The 23,391-nt window shown below is 45.3% G+C and overlaps 1 protein-coding gene across 1 annotated transcript in view; it reads right to left on the bottom strand.

Annotated features, from left to right (window-relative positions):
- Positions 1-22,370, bottom strand: part of GPR132 (G protein-coupled receptor 132) — an 85,779-nt gene extending 63,409 nt beyond the window's left edge. The window contains exon 1 of the mRNA XM_038180411.2: positions 21,145-22,370. The gene's annotated coding sequence lies outside the window, so the exon portion shown is untranslated. The remainder of the gene's footprint in view (positions 1-21,144) is intronic.
- Between the last annotated feature and the right edge of the window lie 1,021 nt (positions 22,371-23,391).

The raw sequence follows: 23,391 nt of genomic DNA, 5'->3' as shown, positions 1-23,391 counted from the left end.
ATTGTGATAAAGCTCAGCTTTGCAGTTTAAAAGCATAAATACGCCCTCCTGAAGAAATACAGGGCTTTTGTTTTCCCTTGCGTAAGGCACATTTGAGAGGGAGCCTGGAGGGACCTTCATCTCGTGAACTCCCAGGGCTGCTATTTCTGAGCACCGATTTCCTACTTGGGATGTAGATCTTGACCTCCGTGCCCCTAGCCGACTGGTTTGCATAAACAAAAGAGCATCGCAAAGAAGTCAGAGCCGGATGTACCTACAGCAAATAAATCTCTTCCTCTCTGACAAACACAGAATGAATTGACCTCTTGCACGTCATGTCTGCTCGTCTGACCAAAGCTGTCAGTCACAACTTTCCCTCTGGAAGCCTTAGATGAGACAAGGGATAAAGTGGACATAAAAGTGACATCAGTAAAATTAAAACAATGAATGACAGGATTTCCTCTACCATCTCCATTACTTGATTCCTACAAGTTTTCCAATCACTGCTGGTCAAATCCCAGCCGGTGTCCGTGTGCATTTGATTCATCTGAAGCAAATAAACCACCGCCTGTCGCTCTCTCTGTGACCCAGCCCCATTTTTGCATTCATTTTCTGGAAACAGTCCAGTGAACAAGTTCACCAGCAAGAACACTTGGGTCGGAGTGAATTTTAAAGCAAACATCTGGGATCTCTGCAAACAGGAAATCCACCACACTTCTGGGCTGGAAACATTTCTAGCCAGAAACTGGGTGCTTGGGCCATGAGATCCCTGGAAGACACCCTGTAATCCACATGCCCAGTCAAACCCTTGCAGTTCTCCTCAAATTTCAGATGGTGAATCCTAGAAGCGCAACGCAAGGAGACATACCACGAATTACGACAGGAATTATTGCATCGTGAGTCATGGGAAATGAATCTGTGAGCACTGGACACTGCTCCTGGATAATTTTGCTATGTCTGGGCTATGGGGGATGTGAACACCAGATTTCCTTTCTGATGGGGTCTTCCCCATGGGCAGGGGGAACATGTGCATGGCCAGCCCTTGTCCCTGCACAGATATGGGGCTCAGCAGGAGAGTGCTTGTTGGTCCCACACCAGCTCTGTGAGCAACATTGCAGATGCATTCATTGAGTGGATGTTATATAGTGCAAGGTACTTGCTCAGCTTTGCAATGAGATGTGACAAAATGTCACAGACAATTCCCTCCCAGTAAGATTCTCAGCCCCAGTCACACAGAGCCATATTTTCTGGTCTACACCAGCTGACCCTATTGGACTAGCGCATGTTTATGGCATCTAAGACTTTGGCCCAGTTATCCGAGGAGACTGTATATATGAATATCAATCATAAAGCTGCTAGGAAGATTGTCAGTTTGCAGGGTCAATGCACAGGGCAGCCCATACTGAGAAGCACCCATGGGTCATGAAATAGCGGCGTGGGAAGAGACAGAAGCTGCACATTGCACTGAAAACAAGTGCTCCCCTTCAGATATAGGCCAGATGAGGTAATGGGACCATGTCACAGCCTTCCAGGCACCCGTGAGATGTGAAATTACAGGGTAACCTCCTTGCCATGGACACACCACGAGACCAACCAACCCCTGACAAAGTCTCCTTCCAGCCTGTCCTGTGAATGGGCGCTGAGGCAGCTGCCACTGCAGAGAGAATCATGGTGGGGTCTGCCCAGGACCCTTCCCAATCCCTTTGGTATCGATCTGATCCAAGGGGTGCAGAGAAGTAGGGCTGGGCTCCTGGGTGTATTCAGTTCTCATGTCTGGGCTGACCTACTGTGCTGGTGTAAATCCAGGCTAATTTGGGCATTTCATGTGGGAATGATGCCTGGAATGCACATCTGTATCATTTTTGTCTTTTTTTTTAAAAGCCCTGTCAGATTCCAGGCTTGTGAAGAAATATCGTGTTGGGCAGGAAAGCTCAGCAACCATCAGCCAAAGCAAAGTGAGGGGCAGTTGCTGCTGGGAGATGCTGAATTTTCTCTGGTTTTGGAGAGGAGCTCAGAGCAGACTGGAGAAAAAGGGCCCTTTCTCAGAGCAGACCAGAGGAAAAGGGCCCTTTCTCAGAGCTTTGTCTGGGAACCCTTGCATGAAGCTCCTCAGCTCACATCTGAAAACCTCCGTGCCTGCCTCTGGAAAGGATGTGCCTTTCCATGTAAAAAGGACTGTGGTTCAAATTAGAAGGCAATGGAGCAAGTTCATTCCTAGTGTTACCAGTTGCTGTATACCTAAGAGAAATGCAACCTATGCACGTATTTCCACTTTGTCCCTTCTCCCTGTGCTTCAAGGGCTAACAGCTTTCCTTTGGAAATGGGGTGCATAAAGCAAATCAAGGCTGTAGTCCCTGTGGTGCCCAACATCTTTCTCCAGGACGTTCAAGAAGGTCCCGGCATGTCCTTTGCATTTCATCCTGATCTCACGCCTGTCCTCCAGCCCTGCTTGGACTTGCTGGAATGAGGAATACGAGGGGAAGAGGAAGATGAAGGCAAAAATGTAAAGGAATAATGAAGGCTCCACCCTAATTCCAGCTCAGCTACGTCAGCAGCCTTCCATTTTCATGGATCTCAAAAATAAAAATTCCTTCCACCATAATGTGGGGTTTCTGATGCAACATTGTGGCTGAAAGAAATGAAGTCTCCTTGTTCCCCCATTTGATCAGTCCAGTGCTCCGATGAAAGCTTCCTCCAGCAGCTGCGAGCACTGTGTAATGCTTCAGATGGCAGGGAAGTGTTTCATTTATTTGTTCATTAGTTTGGATGTTGTTTTAAGGGAAGCACAGCCTCTTGTTCTGCTACCCCAGCGGCAAAGTCCCTGTACTGGCCTCAGGTTTACGCTGTCAGAAACACTTGCAGTGTACACCCTCAGGCACCACGCATTTATCTGCACAACATGTCTGTGGGAAGGGAAGTGCTGTTACTCTGTAAAAAAAATAAATTAGCTTAGAGCGGCCGACACGCAGGCTCAGAACCCCAGAAGGACTTAAAGAAAAATTAAAGGGAGGTGAGGACCAAGCCTGCATGATTTTCCCAAGGGTGGCACAGGTTGGACAAGAATCCAGACAGCCTGGTGGTCCCTAGAAGATGTGTTAGACCCCAGACCTGCCTCTCATTGTGGCCAGACCCCCGAGAAGGGCAGCAGGCTGGCAGGCAGGCTGGCCAGCCGTCCTCCCCTGTATCTGAGGATGCAGCTCAGCTAGTATCATATCACTCCAAACTAGAAATCACATTTGTTTGCTGAGTTCCCAAGATAAAGCAGCATATAATATCTCAGTAATTTTCCATCCATCCATTCAGTCTCATACACTCAGCATTTACTATCAACTTTACTGTCTCTTCCAATGCAAACAGCCCCACAGAGCAGCCTTTATCTTCACTTCCTTATCTCCAGGCTTCCAGGCTGGGGGAGCCCTCTGGAAAAAATGAGATTTTTCTCAAAGAGCGGCATGATTGCAGGCAGCTCACTCCAGATAGGTCCTACTACTTCTCTTTCTTGTGGTGGGGAGGCAAGCACGCTAGGATCCCATTATTTAAGTGGAATACTTAAACGGCTGAGAAAAAGAAATCATGTCTCTGCTGGAAGTGTGGGAAATTTGCATGACTCCAGCAAGCAGAAACCACGGGAGATGTGTGGTCCAACAAAATGGACCCTTCTCTGTGTTAGCTGGTGTTTATTCTGAGCAGAACTAATTGAGAGCATTTTTTCTTTTGCTGATCAGATTCTCCCTTCTTGACTGTTATGTACTCCTGTAACCAGAATGCAGGAGAACACCTCACTTTATTTTTTTTTTAAGATAAAACTAGACTCCAAGGTGCATGGGCCTGGAAATATTGCTGGAAGATGCATGGAAATGGAGCAGAGGCTCCTCTGGACCATCGCTGGTGGCAATGAGGGCTCAGGGAGGGCAGCAGGTACTGCCCACAGTGAATGCTTGGAGGAGGCTTGGTGGAGGCAAAGGTCGTAGCATGGAGCTTGGGCTGCTCTACATGCTGGAAATTGTATCAAGCACTCTACCCACTTAGTTCAGTTTCTTTTAAAAGTCATTAAAAGGTATTCAGAGAAGCTGAAAGAAGCCTTGACTTGAAAGAGGAAGTGTGGATTGAAATCCTAAATGCTTTCAGTATGCTAAGTCCACATGTGAAGCATGATTTAAACTGAGATATGTGTTGCCTAACTCAAATGCTTGTAGGGACAGTTACATTAACCTTTTTGGCACTGGAGAGAAGATCACATCCCACTAATACCAGCCCTAAACAGCAAAACACATGCCAGTTGAAAAGTTAACACGCAACTGGCAGTATCTCTGTTTTCAATCCAGACAGTGCCAAGATACTCTTTTCTTATGAAGATTTGATCCAGCTCAATTTAGCAAAAAAAAAATAAATAAATCAGTTCCCCGAGTCTGAATCCTAGCATTTGGCAAGCTGCACGCTGGCGAGCACATTTCTCTAAGCAGGACACGTCTTGTTCATTGGAAACGCTTAAAAACCAACACCTCGGGGTGCATTATTGCAGGAACTTTTCATCACGAGGGAGCAGTTTCCTGAAATCACACAGTGAAAAGGGTGTGGGAAGGCAAAGAGCTTTTCTTCGATTGTACCCCGGTGAAAATGTCTCCTGCAGAATCAGGATTACTTACTCACAGGCTAGACTTAGGCTGCCTCCCTCCTGTTCTTGTGGGCATGCAAAGCCATGAAGCACAAGTGAAATTTGGAGTGCCTTGAGGTCAAGGGAAGCGAGCCACCTGGTACCCTGCTGGGGAGAACACTTTGACCAGCTCCTATCTTCGGAAAGGCCGTGATTAAGCAGAGCTCGAAGGCTGAGTACATCCTCAAGGTCTACGGGGAGGCAGGACCTCGGGGATCGGATCCTGTGGAAGCAGAACTGCCATAATACGACGCGGAGAGGTGCTATATAAATATGTCGTTTCCAGTGATTCACTCTTCCCACAGATTCTTGTCTGTGCCATGTTTCTATTAGTGTTATAAGCAATTTGTGGGTGAGACGGTGTTTTACCAAGGACAGTTATCTGTGATTCAACACTTTCTCCCATCCTGGCAGTTGGAGAACGTGTAGAAGAGTCTTTTGGATATGAGACACGTTTCGTAGTTCCTCCATATGCTGGAGGGTGCGACTGCAGAATTCTCACTTCCCCGACCCAAACCTTTTTGCTTATGTGCAGCATGGCTCTGCTGGAAGCTCCAGCCGAAGCTCAGGTGGTGGCTGCCGGGTGCTGCACACAAAAGTGCCCCAGTTTGCACCCTTGCAAGAGCAGGGATCAGGCTAACGCATATTTGCAAACTCATCTTCACTCCCTATCACCCCCCACACAGTTTTTGGGGGAGAAAACGTCCCCGTTGCTTGTCCCCTGTTCCCAAAGCAGAACTATGGAAATTGCCTGCCTGCGACACTCCCGATGAAGCTGTTGCTCTGAACAAGTACAGACAGACAGAGCGATTGCTATAGCAACAGAAGTTATGTGTGAAAGCCCTGGGAACGGTTCCTCCTCCTCCTCCCCCACCCATTCAGGTTCCTTTTCAGATTTTTCTCCTTTTTTTTTTTTTTTTTTCCAGGTGCCAGTATCAATTCATTCCCAGGGCTGACACCTTGGGAGATGCTTTGAAAACAGCCTGTCGGGTTATGACAACGTGCCACCAACGACTGCGGTGGCAGGCCAACCTTGTGGAGCAGCATTCTGGAAAAAAGAATCCTGCTGGGTCCAGGGAAAGGCTTCGTAAGGTGAATTGAAAGAGACCTGATAGTGGGAGGGTTGCTGCTTGCATATAGGACCTCAAGGGCATATCCCAAATACGCTCCTGATCAAATCTGCGCTGAACTATTTACTTTCTGAGGTGCTAAGTCAACAGATGTGCATCAAAACAAATTAAAACCATTTAACATCAAGCTGCTAATGGTTAGAACCGCACAAAATAATGCAGGTTATTAACCCCATAATAAGGAGCTCATTAAAATGTGAACTACCAATTAGGTTACTTAGGAGAAACACAAGCACCAGGAAAACCACTGAAAATTTGCCAGTTGCCGTGCGTAACGCGCCGTGAAGACCAGTGGCCGGGGAGAAGCTCCCAGCTGGTGCAAACTGGAGGAGTTGCCAAGGGCTGCAGCACAACCAAACCATCCTAAACCGGGAGAGGATCACGTTCAAACACCTTATGGGGTCAGCTCGGGCCCTGAGGAGGAGCAGGTTGTGGAGTGGGTGCTGGGAGGCTCAGTGGTGTTTGGCGATACAGACACCAGTGCTGCCGTTCGCTTCTGGGTTCAGGTTAGCCCTTGTGGGACACTGAGGACACTTGTGGGACACTTCACTTGGCCAGCAGTGCTCTCCGTGGTCAGAAGGGGTGTGTTAAATGCCTTCTGAACGACACTTTCAGCCCAGAACTTAGCAGAAGTGCTTTATGTGTAGGATCTGGCCAGAGGGACGTCTAACGGGATGACTAACAGCAGCATGACCTTGCATGTTGGCATCCTCAGACTGCTTTGGAGGAGACTTCTACTGCTCAAGCCATGCCCCGCATTATACTATTTCACACAGCTCCGGGGGTTTAGCTTATTCTCTCCAGGTTCTATCATTTTTATGTCATCTGGAGGGAGCTGGCGGCTTCCCAGAGCTTTCTTTGCTTTATATATAAGAAAAAAAATATTTTCTCCAACACACTCAAAATGGCATGTGCAGAGGAGACGTTCAAGCTTTATATTTTGCTGCTTAAAAACAGCACAGTAACATGCCTGTGTTGAGATCCCCACTTCCCAAATGGCTTCCTTCTTGCTTTCCCCACTCATGCTGAAGTTGATTTCAGATATCTCCAGAGAAGCTGAAAAGTAGAAAGCACGCTGCCTGGCAGACAAGCTGAAGGCATATAGAGATAGAGACAAAAAAGTGGATCAGCAGATCTGCTTTATTTGAGCACTTAACTCTCGGAAACCCTGACTTTTATGAGATGTGTGGCCCCAAACATGCTTTTAGAGATACCGAAACTGGGATCGAGATTTAAAGGTTTATGGCTTAAGAAATAAGTTTTTTAAAATGTCAGAATTTACCTGTGAATTTCACACTGGTCAGCTCAGCTGATGCCAAAAAGGAAATTTGAGGCAGACAGTGCTCCTATAAAGAATATTTATTGCCTTGAGGGCACCAGGAAAGTGCAAAGGGAAAATGGGGTGGCATTACAGAGCAGAGGGATAAGGAGAAAGATCTCAGTTCTTATATTCTCACTTCTGGTCATTTGATGGCCAGAAGTGGGAATATAAGAACTGGTGCTTTCTTTCATCTCCCTCGTACCTGTGTCCTTCCCCAAAAGGCAGGAGCTGGCTTCCTCAGAGCAGCAGGCACCTCTCCAGGTGGGAGAAGGAAGAGGTAGGATGCTCCAGGGACTGTTGGGGTGGTGCCAGGGTGCATGAGGAGGGGTCTGTGATGGGCATGCTGCCCTAAAGCACTCTGAGAGCACCCAAAAGGGGCTCCTGCACTCAGGGAAGGAACTGGCATTGACCCTGGGAGGACAGCAGCTGTGATAAACCCCATTTGTTGCACAGCTGAAGCACTATATCTTGGTCTTGCATAACAGGGACTACACGACACTGGGACATCCTTTGCAGTCAATCTCAGTGACCCAACTTTCTGGATGAGGTCCATTTCATCGAGTGCATCATCTCCCATGTTTGACAAACCCCCTCTTTATCCGTGTTTCAGTTTCACCAGCCTTTACATTCTTGTTCAATCCTTCTGATTTTATCAAAGTAGTCAGTTACGATCCATGTTTTCTGTTAAATCATTAACTATAGGCAAGTCAGGATATATCCCAGCCTGGATTGCTGCAAGTTTATATCATGCTGCCTATCACTGGAGTGAGCTCAGCTGGGAAAGTGGCTTTTGTTGTGCTGAAACTGTTCCCACAGCTGGCACACTTTACTGAGATTTGGGAGCCCAATTTCTGCCTCTGCTTTTCCAGTTTGCAATCCCTATCATGAGCCCTGCTCTGTCTCAGCATCTGTCCCAAAGACACCCTGAATAAATGAACGCAGGGTGAGAGAGGATACACTGGAGATTAGTAGCTGCCCCATCCCAAAATGTTACTGGTCTCTGACAGACCCCCCACAACGTCCCATGGGGAACATCAGGGTGTAGAAAAGAGACCACACAAGGGACCGCCAGTGTGTGGTGACTCCAGGCAAGTACAAAGCTCTGGCGACGCAGTAATTTACACGGGGACATGAGAGAGCTGTGTGTGCACTTCTTTTTGATACAGTTAGACTGGCACTTCAAGGGGAGGAATTATGCGAGCCTATCAGTAATGTCCTCACACAGCCCAAGGTGAACATTTGGAAGTCATTTAATAGGCAAAACTTCTTTGAACAGGCAGCAAATCAGGGTCATCTCATTCAACAAAATCACAGAGAACAGCAGAAGCATTAAATCAGTCGAGTCATGTGTTTACAGTGAATAAATTAAACAGCAGCATTGTTGAGGCCAGAAAGATTTGTTTCAATGCTTTGAATTTAGCTCTGTTTTCAGAGCCTCTTAAAAATGGTAAATTATTTTCTTCTACTCCACTGGTCTTACAGAAAATCAGTCTTTCCTACCATGACTTTACAAAGGGTGTTTGCCTTAAAGATTGAGTAGGGACAGGACCTGTCCTCTTTCATCTTCCCCAAGTTGTTAACTTTTATACATATGCCTTAAAGAGGACAGAAACGGAGATAAACCTTTACTAGCATTGTTCAGGAAAGCATTCAAAAGATGTTAACTATATTTTAAACTAGAACTTTGCTATAATTTCAGCTGGTATAGACTGACATATTTCCAAATTTGTAATGGACTGATGCCAGTTGGTATCAGCTGGCCACAGCATAAGATGTTGAAACCAATTGGAAAAACTCATCTGCAGCATCTTAAAAGTAGCAGATGGGAGCAGCAGAGACTCCAGGAAGATACTTTATTTAGGACATTCTGAAAACAAAATATATTATACTATAAAGTGGAAAGAGGTGTATTAATTTGAATCTGTATGTTATGAGCTGTAATTGCAATTTAAATCTCATAAATCTCTGCGTGCCTCAACACTCACTGTCAAGGTCTTTGGGGGCAAATGAGGGGAAAGTGAATGGTGCTTTGCCACGTGCGCTTAGGGAAAACAAACTTTATATGAGCCAACAGAAATGCTCACCCCTGGAAGGATTTGGTTTTGCAACTCAACTGCTGACCGCAAGAATCTGTTGAAAATGTAGACATTCAGAGAGCTAACAAGGAGAAATTAGTATTCAGTGGCCACAGACATTATGCCTGTCGATTAGATGGTTCACTCTTAGCTGTCCCATCTGCCTGGGGAGTACAAGCTGGAGACCTTTGCCCAGCCGGACTTTGTCTTGCCTTTGGTTTACATGAGAGCTCAGTCTGCAGGTTTGTTGGAGATCCAATACACATCCAGTGCTGTTTGTAGAACAGACACTATGAGAAGATGACACAGACAAACATGGGAAAAACGTCTGCTTTCTCACTCTCCTTGGCAGCAGGTTTAAGAGCACAGTGCATGTTTTGTAGTGATTCAACATTTGACTACTTAAAAAAAATCAATATTTCCAACTCTATTTCCCGTATGTCTTTTTATTTCTTTAAAGAAGCTGCAGCCATGAGAACCTTGCTGTACAGACTGGAATAATCTACAAATGCAAAGAAAAAATGTATTTTTTGTTATAAAATATGAGATTGTTATTGCAGCAGTTTATGAAGGACGATTAAGTCAGTCTCAATGAAAAATTCAGATGGGGCATAATGTTAAAAGATACTTTGTCAATGGAAGTAATGTTGAGGTAGTTCAAAGTTTGGCACAGCTTCTCCAGCTTGACAGAAAATCTCATGCTTTATAAATATACCATCATTTCTGCTCAGTGAGCTCATCACAGAACTTATCCAAAACCCATGGTCCTCATTGTGCTCTGTGTCAGGTCACCTGTCAGGCTGCTAACAGGAACAGAAAGTGACATGTATAGGATATAAATTGAAAGAGGCACATCAGCATTGCCAAGAACTCCTGGTTTGCAGACACTGAGACCTCTCTTTCCATCCCATTTATTAAAATAAATTCATGCTGGATGGCTAAGAATACACTGAAATTGTGAAGTTTTAAACTGTCTTTCCTTATTAGCTTCTGTGAGCGGATGGAGGGGAATTAATCTCATAAATGTCTACAACTCAGTCACCACAGAAGGCTGAGTGTGTGGGCACAGCAGACACCTAGGCATGTACTTTGGGCTTCTATTTATGGACTTCAAAGCTGTATAGGACCTTACAGGATTGTTTTGGGTGGAAGGACCTAGGTCCCTATCAGGCTATTTCCTTGTGACTGTATAAACAGCAGGATAGTTGATGGATAAGCTGAGCCTGACAGGTGCAGGTACAGGTATATGTGAACCCCTTTGCACCTCTGCAGAGATTTTTTCCTTTGCAGGTAGTCCTGCTGTGAAAGGCTCTCCAACAAGAAGGGTTAATTGCCCTGATTGTTTGGAAACTATCTATTTCCAACGCTCCTATAATGACTAAGGCAGGGCTGCAAGAAGAATTGCTCTGCAGAGTTGTCTTTCCAATGACTGTGGTGCCTAATATGGATTAAGCTGAGGTTGTATGAGATGACTAAAGGCCTGGTTGTGGCCCTAGGTGTCCTCAGACACTTTGAAGAACAAGCCAAAATAACCCAGCCGGGCAGCAGACTCACTACTATCACAGCACTGACTCAGTCCCATGGCACGTGAACATTGTGTTCTTAGCCTTAGATAGGTAAAAAAATAGTAAGCAGCAAATCATATGCATTATGTACAACAGAACGACTGCTTTATACCGTATTGTTTTGATTTCCTCAGGAAAACGATGACAATTAAAGGCAGGAAGGAAGATCATAAATTTGAAATATGATGAAGGGATAACTGCTCACCTGAATAGGAAGTTTTAAATACTCTATCACTGACTCACCATGATTTGGAAAATGGTATATCTTACACTTTTAGTCTAGCTTGCAAAATGTGGAACAGATATATTATGAATTAAAACTGACTTGCATTGCAATTAGTACCCAATCTGATCAATTACCTACATTAGTTTTACATATACGTTACCCACTCATGGCCTAGATGAACAGCTAGTTCTGTGAGCCATTCTATGAAAATGAACAAATGATCTTCGACCTTACATTCAACCTCAATAAACTCTCCATCACAAGGCTTGGTCTCCTGATAAGCCATTCAGTCCTTGCCCACACCTAGACATATATATATGCTTCTATAAACCATAGAGACAGTCCCATGTAATATCTAGTTAGCAATGCTACATAACACTAGTTTTCTGTAGTAATCTTGCTCTGCATAAGAGAGTACAACAGGACAGATGTCAAGCTGAAATTAGTATGAATAACAATAATGTATATTTTAGCAGAATCCTCAATCAAGATCAGGTATTCAATTGTGCTGGAGCCTGTATGTCTTAATATTGTCTGTTCTCCAGCTCCCTCAATTTTTTAGTAGATAAAACAGAAAAGTGGAGAAAGGTTTCATTATTCTTATCTACTGGCAGGGAACTGGAGAACATAAGGGTAGGAGGTTTAAATAACTTGGGCTCAGGAATTCTGGGCTAGAACTGGGAACTGACCCTAGACTACTTGCCCTACCACCTCAGCCACCAGCCTGCACTTCCTCTCATTTAGTAAAACTGAACTGGAGTGTGATTTGAAGATTAGACAACATAACATTTCCTTTGAAAATATAATATTCATTTTTGGTCCTTGATTACTAGTCCCAAATCCAACAATTGTTCACATATCTGTTTATTCCCTTCACGATTGTTTCTTTGAAACAATACTTATGTAAGCACCACATTGTCCAGTCAGAATAGCAATCCTGGAGCCTTGAGATGCCCCTTAAAAGCTATTTTCAACAACTCACAGTTGTCGTACTTGCATGGCCTCTCCCTGTTAACCATGCTCAAAATACAACTAACTCGCAGCTAGCATTTGAGAAAGACAGTGCCTTTCTGTGGCTACTGTGCAGCCAAAACATGCTTCTGAAACCGGTACAGTAACCAGAGATGAGCAGATCCCAAATATTTTGATAGACACAGCCCCATAAAACATCAAGTTAGAAACTCGGCAGCCCACAGACACCCATGACTTCAGCGGCTGCTTCAACCTGTATCTAAGCAGCAACCCACATGAGTCAAGTGGTGGGAGTGAATTTCTCATTCCCTTCCTTCAGAGCTTCCGTTAGTGTTGCTACAGCCACTGTTACAGGCACTCAAGTGATGCTGTATGATTATAATGTGCTGTCACCCTCCCAAACATGTAGGCGGATTTCGTATCGCTTAGATTACAAGTAGTGAAAGCCTTTCCACCAAGAATTGCCAGGAATTCCTCAGTCTGCTGTGAGCTGCGCAGCCTGAGCAGAGAGGTGAAGAGCTGCCACTTCTGATGGGGATCAGATAAGAATGAGGTGTGTCTCTACTGGGTGCAAATTCAAGAGCAGAGAGCCTGCTGCAAACACATCCTGCCATAGGCTCCTGAAAGCCCCACATTGATAAAGACTGAGAGATGGCTTATGCTAAAGAGAAGAATAATGTGGCAGGTTGGATAGATGGACCATGTACTTTTTATGGTTGCTGGATCATGCCCTGTACTGTGAATCCCAGCCAGAAGCTGGTGGGCAGTCAACACAGAAAAATGGAGGCAGTGATAGAAAGTATGGTGCAGATGTTTTGTAAGGTGACCACTGAGATTCCCAACAGGGCACTTCATCTTTTCCCAGGTAGAGTGTTATCCACAAAGGAAGGAGAGATGACCAAGAGATGACGGATAAGGCTAGGATTCAAGAATAAGGTTAATCTGTCTGTGGCGAGAATCTCAACGAAGTTGTGATCAAACAAGACTTCAGTCCTTGAGGTATGGAAGTGGAGGATAGCTTTTTTTCCAGTTCCCACATTGGAGAAGCAAGGTACTACCACAGGGATATCTAGAAGGAGGTGAGTCCCATGTGAATTAGTCCCCAAGAAAGGGAAATAAGTAAAACTGCTGCAATGGACATTTACAGTCTTTGTGCTGAGGATTGGGCATCTGCATGTAATAATTTGTATCCTTTTCTTCGTCTACCACAGATTTGTATTGCCCCATCTCTGGTTGCACACATGTGGACTGGTCTAATGCCAAGCCACTGGGATGTCCCACCTTTTTCTGCAGCTACTTTACTTCTACTCACAGTGACACCCTTTCCTTGTATGTTGATTTTCCTTTCATTTTCATCTCTACTGGTACATTGTTGAAAACTAATTGTGTAAGTATGTTCTGAATTTGGAGTCAGCCAGTGGACCACTTCGTGAAGGTGAAGAACCAATCCCAAAACCAAAGCCGTTTGTTTATATGGAGGCTATAAAGACTATTCTTCCGGACAGCAGTGTCTCTTCAGAGCCAGTTCTACTAGATGTCTTGTCAAGTCTTCAGATCATTGCTCTCTTTCCTTGTTTGAGTGTGGCCCTGTGTGTGTGTAGCCCCACCATTGCTAACTGATGAGCCCTGGTTCTCCCTCCCACTCAGCAGCATTCTTTCATGGGAAGGTTTGTCTCTATATCAGACTATACCTTGCTGCCTCCCTTTTTTTCTAGGCTATGTGTGTGTTTATTTCCTTTGATCTTCATAGTAAATAGGTCATCCCTTCCACCCTCGTCTATACCAGTTAATCTATAACATTACCTGTTTGCCTGCACTCTTTTCAGCAGGCCCTGCCCTAAGTGGTATTCTATTAGCACTTCAAAAGTGGATGGATCCATTTTTTTTTAATGAATTGTCAGTTGTAGATTTCCATGAACATTTTCATCCAGGGGCCTTTTCTGAATGAATTACTGCTCTCCATAGCCTCTGGCTTACTGTTTTCACCTCTCTTCAGTGAGAGTTGTTATCCCGTGGATGTTTCTGCTCTCATGTTTGTTTAATTTCTTGTTATTCCCACTATGTTCCTTTCTTCATTTATTGAAATCCCTTTAGGATGGTGCTTCTAAATGATTTGCAATTCTCACTCCAGCTGGGTGTTATCTTTAAATTTGATTGACATATTTTTCTACCCCTTCTTCAGTGCTACTGCAGATGAATATAACGTCCAACTCAGCAGGAGTTCCCAAGGAGCCCAAGTGAACGTGGCAATATTTACAAGCATACTCAACTTTCTATTGAAAGGGCAGATTTTAATCTCTTTCATTGTTATTCTCTGTATCCACCCTACATCTTTCTTGTTCAGTTTTGGGTCCAGTCCAACCACTGTTAAAGTCAACCGTGTCTGCATGGTATCCTTTAGGGATGGATCAGGAATAATACGTCTGAAGAAACTGAATAAAATAACTTATTGAAATCAAGAGCTCTTTGCAGGAGAGCTGCCTGTACAACCAGTTGTCTTGTCAGTGAATGAAACCCTTAAGGGCAAATTTACTGAGTGACTCAAGGGACTGCATCCCCCCTCTCCTCCCACCAGCATGGCCCACTATGGCTTATATTCTAGCCCACATGATGGAGAAGTAGCTGCTTATTCTTCACTCCCCTCACCCAGCACACACACCCTGTGGTTTTCCTCCTCCCATCAACATTGTATAATCCAGCTGTAGAGTCTTCCACTTGGATGCAAGTGCTTTTCTTAATATGATCTGTCTTTGTGTGTGGTACATTTCTGTTTTGTTCTTCCTGCAGAACATCTAATAATAATTTCTGATTATTAGAGACCAAGTTTCACCTGAAAATGATATAAAGTTAATTGATCTGTAATTCCCATTTTGGAAGAGAAGCATAAAGTTTTCCCTCTGTCAGTCATCAGGGGCTTCCTCAGTTCTTCAGGAGCAGTTGATATAATGGATAATGGGCCTAAGAGTTTTTCAGCTAATTCCTTTAATACCCTTGGGTATGTACCATCTGTCCCTCTGTGCTGATTTGAATACATTCCTCTCTTCATATTTCTTTGCTGTTTCTTTAATGATTTTGGTAACTTTTAGTTCTTAGTCTCTTGGCTTTCATCTGATTGTTCATTACACACACTCTGCAGAGGAAATTCAGAGATCTGAAATAGGTGATAAATTTGTCAGCCAATTCATGCTCACTGTATTAATGGCAGAAATGAAATCACTTCTAAAACTCACATTTCATGATGAAGCATTGACTCTTAAGTCTGAACTGCAGCTCCTATCTATCACCCTACACAAGCAAAGCCATATCTGCAGAACATTTTCTGCTACTTGATAGGTCCCATGAAAGACAATTTTCTTTAAGACAGTACATATAAGTCTTGTCTACTCTTAATACTGGTAGCAAATTCTGCCTTCTTCATATCACACCTTATTTTCTCTCTCTCTAAGTATATTTATCTGACCCTGCCTACATCCTTCAGGTACTTGTAGACTCATGTCTGCTATTTTCTTATCTCTTCTCCAGCTCATATCTAAGCATCACTTAATCTTCATAAATCAAACCCACACCAAGTGATCTGATCATGTCGCTACCCTTCTTTGAGGCCTCTGATTTTACAGTGTTTAGTAATGGGATGCCAAGAAATTAGCAGCAACCTTCCAGCTGTATCTAAGCCAGGTTGGTTAGTGCGATGCCCACTGAGAATGGCACGGGCCTTTTGCAATGCAAGCTGGCTGCCAGAAGTTGCATGTAAGCTATATGCCTATATAACCTCTGAGCCTTTCCTTACATGGCTGTTTCTGAGTGTCCTTCAGGGTTGTTTTTTCCTGAGTGCCGGTAGCCTATATTATTCCAGTTTTATTATGTTATTTCCTGCCCACATTGCTAATCTCTGTAGGTGCCACAGGGTAATTTTTCTGTTCAATAACATTCAAAACTCCTCCCAATTTAGCATCATCACCATCTTGCTTAACTGTGTATTTCCCTTGCCTACACGTTTCTGAATTGTTTTCATTGTCCAACCTTTTCTTCTTTTTCCTCTATAGTTTTTTTCAGAATATTCTTCCTTTAAAAAGACATCTATAGGATTTTCTTCTCATTTTTCTCTTTATATATATATTTATATATACATATATATTTATAAAATTTCTTCTGCTTTCTACATCTGCATGTTAGACATAATAGGTTTATAGTGGGCTACTTCTAATATGTATTCTCCTTGAAATAACTCCAGATATTGATGTGTCTCCCCACATGCTGAAAGATGCAATAAAATGTAAGTAAAATTCCTTAGCTGAAACAGAAAGTAGGCAGCACATCTACCAGGGCATGCTCCCAGGATGATTTCAGTTTGTGCTGGATGGAAATCATTGTCTGTACAAGCCACAGACATCCCAGAAAATATGGGGGGAACCCCCAGGCCTTTTGCATGACATTGGCAAGGGCACCCTCAAGCAGCAGGCATCTTGGATAGTCTTCAGGCCTCTTGAGAGGCTGCTTGCAGAGCCATGCAAGCATCAACTTTAAGTCCAGTTGTTACCTTCCCTTCACCCTGACTTTGGCAAATTGTTGAGCCATGGTCTCCAGCACTCAGCTCCCTTGGCACATCTTGCAAAGTGATGCCTGGATGTGGACTAGTCCATGCCTGTTGAAATGCTGGATGAGAGGCAGAGCACAAGGGGACGTTGGATAACTTCCCCAAGCCTTCAGGCTCCATAAAACTGACCACTTTTTTTTTTTCTCCTGAAAAATCAAATAATTGCAGAGACAATTAACAAAGGGCTGCATTAAAGCCTCTGCTTGCAGGAGAATGTGAAGATTTCAGTGATATCCTACTCCCCTGCTGGAGGAGGGATTAAGAGTGTTACAGGACAGTTTTACAAACCCTGGAGAGAATAAGTATCCAACGGAAATCTTTGGCAATCCCCTTCCCTTCCTCTTCTGGGTTGCACCCTGGCTTCTGGTAACACTTAGAACAAAACCACCACCTCTTGCTTATTTTGATGTGTTCTGTACTTTGCCCTGAACCCAAATGAAACATCAAAGATCTGGCTCTAGCACTTGCAAGTAAAAATAGCTCTAAAGCCAATATATTTAAGGCCCTTGAATGATATCACTGAAATAATTCATCCTAAGCCCATGAGAGGGGGAATGGTGTTGTTTGTTAAAGGAATGTGCATTGTGCTGATAGTGGGCAGTACTGACATGTAAAGAGCAATGAGTGATACTGCAAAACAAAGGGAAGGTGAGAAAAGGGGCATGAAGTCTGCATTGCACTGTCTTGTGAAAGAGGAGTAAAATACATCTAAGATAAAATCCAGTTTCAGGCTGCCTGTATTTTCATTTCCAGTCTGACCCTTCTCTTCCTTTCTTAGAAATTCAGATTTGGAAGTGTCTTTCTTGGTACATAGGAGTATGATGCCTGGTACATCTGTAGTACATGGGAGCACGGCTGTCTCTCTCCCAACATAGGACTGCAGTTTGTTTATTACTCTCCAGGACTCATGTATTCTCTTGTCTTGTGCTCATTTTTGAAGCAATATAAATCAAGATTATGAAAGCATCAGTCACATTCCTTTTATATATATATATTTTTTTTTAATCAGCATTTTGTCTCTGCATTGCTCTGTATTTGAATAAAAAATAAATAAATCCATGCTTTCTGATCTCTGTCACTACAAACCTCTGCCTTAAATTCCCCTGCTTCCCAGGTAAGTAAAGTTTTCTCTTTCCATCTTCTAGTAAAGAGGTAAATGCAGCTTTGCAGTCCTTATTCCTTAGTGCATTTATATATGCAGTTCCTCACTGAGCTCCAGGAACTTGGACAAAGACAGCTCAAGCCATTGCAATAGCATTACCAGGTGGGATTTTCTGGAAGAGATCAGGGTAAGTCTTATCTTCCTCTCATCTGATGTTTTTCAGCAAATGGTTCCCAAATGCAAAATTTCCAATTAGTTTTTCTCAAATACCATCCAGGGGCACCGCAGGGTATTCCACAGACTCCTGCCCATCTTGACAGGCAATTTATGAAATCTCCTGAATTGCAAAGGAGGCTCTCCATTATAGGATGGCACTCGCAAGAGGTTGGAAAGTATACTCGCTTTTGAGTACAGACTCGCATCCTTCAAAGTCTGCTGCATAGAGAAACCCATTGGTGTCAGTGTATCCTCCTGGCTCACCAGTGAGGAACATGCACGTGGCCATATGGAGTAGAGGTAGGTTTCAAACCAGTACCTCTGAGCAGCCCTGTTAGCTGGGCCCAGAGAGCAGAAGAAAGCATTTTATTGGGTCAAAAAATGCCAAATGCAGAGGGACAAATGCTGGAGGCTGTGAAAAAAACAGACTTATGCCTTCAAGGCTGCTCTATTAACATGAGGGCTTGCTGCATTTATTTAAGCAGGATGAACAAGATAAAAAGAGCTTGTTGGTGTTGGATGCTGAGGCAGTGTTTAAGACATCCCTGACTCACAGCTCGCAAGCTGGGACTCGTTTTGCAAGTTCAGTCCGTGTTCAGATAGGATCAAGGACTGTCTCTGGGCTGGATTGCGAAGGAAGCAGAGTCTTGCCAAATATGCTCTGCCCACAGCACCGTCCAGACCCGTCAGATGATATTTCTTCTAATTTTACTAATGTATGCTTGGCCCCAATTCCATGCTACCTGAGGCTACAGCCGTAACAAAAACACGGCACACATGCTGTGGGTGGGAGCATGCAGCTGGTGGGAGTTGAGGCACGTGAAAACGAAAAACACAACCCTTTCTTAATTGCAGCACAGAAATCAAGAAATAATATTCTTCTGATTCCCTGCCTTCTCCCTCTTTCTGTGGCACACCCTCACCCATAGCCCCATCGGTTGCCAGAGAAGACGGCAGCAGGTTTTCTCTATACGTAGGTTGCTCCATACCCCGAGCAACACTCAGATTTTCAGGCAGAAGTGGGCTTGAATGCCACCCGCAGCTTGTGTTCAGGTGTGGCTCCTCTGGTAGGACCATCCCACACACCCACCTTGTGGGTTGTACCGGTTGGTGTGGTGCTGGTGGACTCACCTCAACCTGGGGGTGAAACCACCAGGCCGCTGTCCTGCCACGGTTCTGCAGGAGGTCCGTTCTGGGATGGAGTGAAAGAGCCCTCAGGAAACGCTCATCTCCCACCTGTGAGCTTCTTCTCTGAGGGGGGTGAGTTGCTTTGCAGGTCTGGACTGTGTGGAAATCTCAGTAAGCAGCTCATGGATTTTGGAAAGTTGGACTTATTTCGGGAGCCCCGAGTGTGCCACTTATAACAATGCTGTTGTTTCACTGTTGAAAGGAGATGAAAACAGAGGCCCGAGAGAAGGAACTGGCTTGCTGGAGAAGAGAAAAGCTTCTGCTAACATCGATGGGACTTGGTAGTGAGGGGTCATGGGGAACCTTTTGGCTTCAACCCAGAAACTGGGTTAAACTCCAGTGCTGACCTGGGCCAGGAGTGCTGCCTCAGTGAGGGGCTCGCCCTGGGGTAGCATCCCTCCAGCCACCAGTACTGACCCCTCCTGAAAGGGAAGGGGCAGAGAGGAACTTCTTGACTTCACCCTTGTTTCTGCCCTTAGGAGCTGAACACAGTGATTAGGGGGTTACTCCACTGAAGGACCAGAACACCTTGAGGTACAAATATCATGCTGACCGCTGAAATCAGCCAGCCAGCACAGCTCCTGACCTCCCTGCCATGTCACCCCACTGACACATACACCCAACATCACTTGTTAGGGGTCACCTTGATCACTGGTGGCTTTTCCCATTAGAATCCTTTGCAAAAAGAATCGGCATGGGTTAAAGAAACCCATGGAAAGTGCTGAGAAGGCAGGTTTTATGCTGGGAAATTTGGGGTTCCTGTGGACTGGAGAAGTTTGAAACTTCTCACATTAGCCTAAATCCTTGTCCCCAGGCTTACAGTGAGCACTGCAGGCATCAGGAGTATTTTCAATCTAAAAACGTACCTTCATCACTTGTAGCATAACCTATTCTTGCTTGTTTCCAACAACAGCATTTGGATTACTGGCAGCTTTTTTGCCAGTTGATGTTTAGCAACTCCACCTGCTGATGCCCACCCTGCAGGATGATTTGCAATGAAAGATGAGGCAAGAAATAGAAAATGGTCACTTCCTCCTTCCACTTCTTCTTCTGATTACCCGCAGTGGGTATCTGTTAATGATCACTGGTTTTCCCCTGTTCTGTGCTGTGGTTTTTCTCAGATATCTTAAAAATATTTGCTGAAGCAATGCACTGTTGTATCAGAGTTTCTTTTCCTCGTGCTCTCTGCAGGGACCTCCACCCCACTCTAGGCAAAGCACATGAGGTGCTAAGGCTTAAAATTTATGGAGCCTGATTTAAAAGCCAGGACGTCTCCTGGTCCCCAGGGAAGGGAAATGACCCTTGGCTTATTTTGCAGTCACTCCTTTTCAGAGAAGGAAGTGCTAATAAGAACTCACTTGAGACACAACAGCTTAGGACAAACGAAGGCCAAAAAGCAGCAGCGTAATTGCTGTGACTGGGAATAAAGAGGAGCCAAGGAGAACACGTGAGAAGTTTCCCTTGTGAGTGGTGCTCTGCAACTGATAGAAATCAGCAGTCACGCTCACGTCTGAGGCAGGAGCTGCTGAACACCCAGCGCTGCCCACGGGGGGCTGCTTCCTCTCCAAAAGCAGACCCACCAAAAACAGCAGAAGTCAAATCCACAGCTGCGGTGGGAGAAAAGAGGCAGAAGGGAGAAGCAGCAATAGGAAAAAGTATAAAAACCCACGTGGACACTGGTGGGAGTTGGAGGTGCAGAGGGAACCCAGCCCGCGGATACGTGATTGCTCGAGCCATCTGAGAACGGTGCTGAAACCTGGTCATGCTCACCCAGGGAGCCGAGGGGAAATCCGAGGTGGGATCTCAAAGCCTGGCATCCCCGTGCATATGTTTGTCCCACCCTGTCCCCCTGCTTTTGAAGGCCCTCCTGCAGATATCCATATCTGCATGCCGTCTTTCCCCTCTCTCTAGGGCTCAGATTAGACTCCCAGCAGTCACCCATCATTCAGGTGAAATGGATCTGCTCCCCAAAAAGAAATCCTGACAGCACTTGGCTGGTGCTGTTGGTGCTCCAAAGGCACTCACCCAAATGGTGGCAGCCCCGTGGGGCAGCAGGCACACACAGCACGCACCCAACGCGTGATGCTGCTGGCAGTCAGGAGGAGCCATTAAGTTGTCTTACCTGGTCTGGCAGCCACGCACAGATTTCACCCAGGTGTTGGGTCCACTGACTTTGTTAGGCAGAGTATCTTGGTCCTTTCTTGACTGTGGTATCTCAGATAAAAGAGTGGGATGGACCGATCCTGCTGTTGCCCGATGTTCATCAGCAGCAGAGGAGGGCTTGGGTGAGTGGTGCCTTGGTGACACCAGCAGTCAACCTGCAACCCACTGAGGCAGAGGAAGGCAGAGAGTCCATGTCCATGCTCTCTGAGCTGAGGAAAACACAGTTTGGGGCTTTGAAGCCTTGTAATCACTTTGACCCTCAGTAAGTGAGAGCCAAGAGGCAAAGGGGATGTGGCAACACTGCCATGTACAACTGTTACACCACTTTTCTTGTTGCACTTCCACTTAACTCGTTGCTCAAGGATGGCCCACTGCCCCCTGGCCAGGATTTCCCAGTGTTATACCAAAGTTCAGAGCGGTTGTGTATAAAATCCTCATTTGTAACTGTTAATAGTGTCCAGACAGTGCTCAAAGTGAACAGAAGTAATTTCTTAATGAAAGATTTGATGCACAGAAAATGGTGCATGCCCTTTGAAAGCTATAAATAACTTTTTAAGAAAATCAGCTATCAGGCAGTAAATCTAGGAGCCCTGGACAATAAATGCTTTTGTGTTCCTCATTTATACAGCCTTATCTTGCTATTACATACTATAAAGCTTCAGAAGGGGATTTGCTGTCTTGTATGTCTGTAAACACACATTCCCACCAGGCCTTTCAGAGAAAGTGATGCCTCCCTGCAGTGTCCTCATCTTCCAAGTGAGGGAATGGCAGCTCTTAGCTTTTCCCCAGGAAGCAGTTCACCTTTCCTTTGCAAAAGACGTTCCCCCTTAGCCTCCAGCTGCTGGCAAACACCCCTGCTCGCATCCCAAGGGACACACACCACCAAGGGACAGGCTGCTCAGACTGAGTCCAGGAGGCAGAGCTGCTGAAACACAACCCTCTGCCTCTGCACCCTGCTTCGGTGAGTGCTCCGGAGAGCAACCTGCCAGCTTGGCTGCCCACGCGGAAGCTCCGTCCTGGGGAAATGACACCTGAGCATTTCCAGTAAGTGCTGCATCCTTTCACGGGCTGCTTCTGGGAACTCCCAGCTGAATCACCCAGCCCTCCGCAGGCGTGCGCGCACTTCCTGCTGCCTGTCTCTGGAGAAACCAATCTGTGTGCACCCTCCTGGAGCATGTGAGGTGCACGGGCGAGGCCAATCAGGCGGATATCAGCCAGACAGGAGAGCATTTTCAAGACTTCTTCAATCCGCAGGACTTTCGCTGTCATGTTGTGAACTGGAAGCATCCTGAGACCTCAGAGGACAGTAGTAAGTGACCAAAAATATTCCGTTAGAATACACCTTTGGGACAATAAATTCCCTGCTGTCTCCTATAGGAGCCACAAACTTGTATTACTCCAATTTTCTTATGAGAGAGCCACGTGAGTGACACCCACACTGAGGATGGTTGCATGTGGCCTTCTTCTCCACAGTGCCCAGGAACAGGGCTTGGATTCAGAGGGAAGAGCACCCACCACACCATGCAGACCTGTTCCAGGTGGAATCACCTACCTGCAGCTATTAAGTCACTTCTCAACCTGCTGCCTGAGAAGCAAAAAGCACCCTGATCCTCTCCCCTGATCCTCTCCTCCCGATCCTCTCTCCACAAAGCTCCTTTTCCAGCTGCAGCCTCATGGTCCTCCTTTACACAACACACTGTCTTCAAAACCTTTTGCTGCCCTGGCACAAGCCATTCTTGTAACAAATGCAAGATTGCTTTCCTGATTGCACTTCACTCCACTTTCCACTCTTCTGGGAAGGCGTCAGACATTCCTTGCCATGACGCTGCATGGGAAGCACGGTTGGCACCGCTTCCCCAAGCAGTCGCCCAGCCTGTAGGTAGACCCGGCATTTCCTTGAGACAGAGAGCTTGCAGCTGGGCTCAGGCTTTCCAGACAGCGTTTGTCAGAGCACCTACAGTTTAAGCAAACAGGAATGTAGGGTCCAGGATGACTATCCCTGCCCGCGCTAGCCAAATTCTGCACATGTTCCCCAGTAAAATTCCCAAACGAGGTCAAGGCATTTAACTCATTATCATCACAGAGTTCCCCCCAGACCACAGGGTGTCCAGACAGATGACAAACACTATATCTAAGTAATATGGATCACCAAGATCCACTGCTGCAACACAGCTGCTTTGGATGGGAACATGGCACTTTTCCCAAG

This window comes from Anas platyrhynchos, chromosome 5 (genome assembly GCF_047663525.1).
Source record: "Anas platyrhynchos isolate ZD024472 breed Pekin duck chromosome 5, IASCAAS_PekinDuck_T2T, whole genome shotgun sequence".
Lineage (NCBI taxonomy): Eukaryota > Metazoa > Chordata > Aves > Anseriformes > Anatidae > Anas > Anas platyrhynchos.
This window is presented reverse-complemented; position numbering and strand designations above follow the sequence as displayed.